Here is a 2,777-nt window from a genome sequence, read left to right as displayed (position 1 = left end):
TCGCTGCCTCTGAGTCATTTAAAGAAACACACGCTGATGATTTCCAAGAAATCTGCTCCCTGGTTGTAAATAAAAATTCGATTTTCCGCACATTAAGACAAACTTTACTGCTGGCAGTAAAACCTCAACACAATGGCTAGAATGGATGGGAACAAAAACAAGAAGTCCATGTAGCTTTGGCCATGTGCAGAGTTTCACTTTGTCTTCCTAATAATGAAACTGCTCTGTTTTTTGCTGGTTTATTATCGTTGGTGCTGTAAAACCAAGATTTTGTTTTCTTTGGCACTCATCCAACCATTCAGAGCTAGAAGACGTTCAGTTACAAGGCAGCTTGTAGCTCATGTTCTGGTTTGAAGGGTCCGTTCCCTCTTTTCTGAGCAAAACAATACAGGTGATAAGGTTAAAACACAGAGAACTTATGTTTAAACAAGGATTTTGTTGTGTTGCAAGTTTTCTGAAATCTGCAAATGAGACATTATGGCTATAAAGACCCTCTAATTTGCATTAGATTCCTCCCAGAAATCTGAACTTTGGGTCAAATCAGCTTTAAAAGCTTTTTGACAGTCTGATTTCTCTTATTTCTCTATAAAGCCAAAACATACTGTCAACGACTAGAAAAAAAACCTATTTTCTTCATGGTTTTAGGAATAAATTAAATCAGACTATGAATAAAGTAAGAGCAAACGCTGATATAAAACCTTCAGAACATGCATATGAATAAAACTTTAGTTTGTGTAGCTGCTACTAAAGAGAAGATTTGTGGCTAAAAGAAAAACTACTTTGAGAGAACAGACTTTGGAGAATACGCATTATAATTAAAATCTACAGTAGATTAAGTGCAGTAAAATAAATGCTTCAATGTTTATTTTGGACTTTTTTCTTTCCACTAGTCTGTCAAAAGATCATTTTGAGAACACAACCCCTAAAAATCACAGATTATAACTGAAATCTACAGAGTAAAAACAGACCATAAGCAGTAAAATGAACACTTAACTGAGTATTTTGATAGTTTCTTTTCCAGTAATCCGAAAGATTACTGAATGCTACAGAATCAAAATGTCCCAAAATCTCAGAATAGACTAGCACACAAAAATTTCACATCTTAAAATGAAAATCCCACTGATCAAATACATGATATTCTCTTCCACCCAGTATTTCAGTCTTCTAAAACATGATTCCATCTCCATTTACAAGATTTTGCTGCAGATAGAATCTTTTTTTTCCATACACTGGTCAATTTTGAGATAGTTTTGCTTCCTTTACATGTCTTTTTCCAGACTAATACAGAGAAAACGTGCACGATCTACAGTTCACTGTTAATTTCACTACTCGTTGTCTGTTATTTATCTGTACGTTTTAGTTATAATACACTGTTTTTAGAAGCTGAATGAAGGATTTTTCCAACTGAGCCACAAAATCTGCACCACTTACACAAAAACTTGCCAGTTTTATTTCTGTATTATTCTGTATTCTGAAGTCAAAACTTCTAAAAGTTTTTATCATTCACAACTTGATTTATAGAACATTTTATGTTTCAAAGCATGCTAAAAGTGGATTTTTTTTCTGGCTGTTGGCAGTATTTTTTGAATTTATTTAGCAATAAAAGAAGAAAGAAATAAACAATTTTGACTAATATGTCTGAACAAAATAAGAACAAAAAGCTGGCTATACTCTGTTCAGGTTTCTGTTCTGGAAATTAATGCAACTTAGGGTCTTTTCAGATATAAAATGCATATTTCAACAGTACTTCAGTATAATAGTAAAAACAAAAACTTCTAGGATTGTTGTACTTTATACTATGAGTCAACAGTTTAAAACTAAAAAGCAACACATTTAAAACCAAATCTGCTTTGTATGTTAGATTCCTCACAGCTGTCACTGTTTGTCTTGATGAGCTTCAGGACACCAGTTTTCAGTGATCAGGTGAATTTGCCAGAAGCTACCTGGTTGGATTTTATTCCCTGTTGAGTTTTTTTTTTTCATCAGTTGTGTTCTGCTGAGGTGGTTACAGTAGAAAAAACAACAATCTGTTGTTACTTCAAGACATGAAGGTCAGTAAATCAAAAAAATTTCTTCAAAGTTCCTTCAAGTGTAGCAACAAAAACCCTTTAACACTGCGATGAAAGTGGTTCTCAAGAGAGTAAGAGTTCATTAAAGCCTCAAACAGCATCACATTGAGGAAAAAGAGAATTGTTGGACCAACTTAAATAAGTTGCTTTAATTAGTAAGTCACAGTTGAAGTGAGTTTATTCAAATTGTGTTGACAAGTACCATCAATGGAACTGGTTTGAGTTAGATCTGCTTATATCATTAAATTCCTCTCAAATTAGCATTTCTGCAACATTATTTTAAGCAAAGTCAACTTGAAGTTTACAGTTTTCCAACTTATGTATTTGCTTTTACCACCATGCAAAAGTTTATTTTATGGTCAGACTGACCATTTCTTTCTTGTCCTTACTCTGAAATCCTAACTTATTTCTCATCGGGTCATCAATTCACAATGCTGGATAAGCAACTCTGTGAGAAGCAAACTGGAGTAAAAACAAATCCATCATCAACCATGATAATTTAATTATCATTTTTCTAATTAATTCCATTAAGCAATGGAAGGAATACGGCTAATGTGTAAACCTGCCTACAGCAGGTAGTCATCAAAAAGTGAGTGACCGAGGAAGAAAGAGTCGAGTGAGGGAGGCCACCAAGACACCTATGACTCCTCTAAAGCTGTTACAAGCTTCAGCAGCTGAGACGGTAGACTGTATGTAAAGCAACTGTTT

The sequence above is a fragment of the Acanthochromis polyacanthus genome, chromosome 3 (assembly GCF_021347895.1).
Source record: "Acanthochromis polyacanthus isolate Apoly-LR-REF ecotype Palm Island chromosome 3, KAUST_Apoly_ChrSc, whole genome shotgun sequence".
Taxonomy (NCBI): Eukaryota; Metazoa; Chordata; class Actinopteri; family Pomacentridae; genus Acanthochromis; species Acanthochromis polyacanthus.
This window is presented reverse-complemented; position numbering follows the sequence as displayed.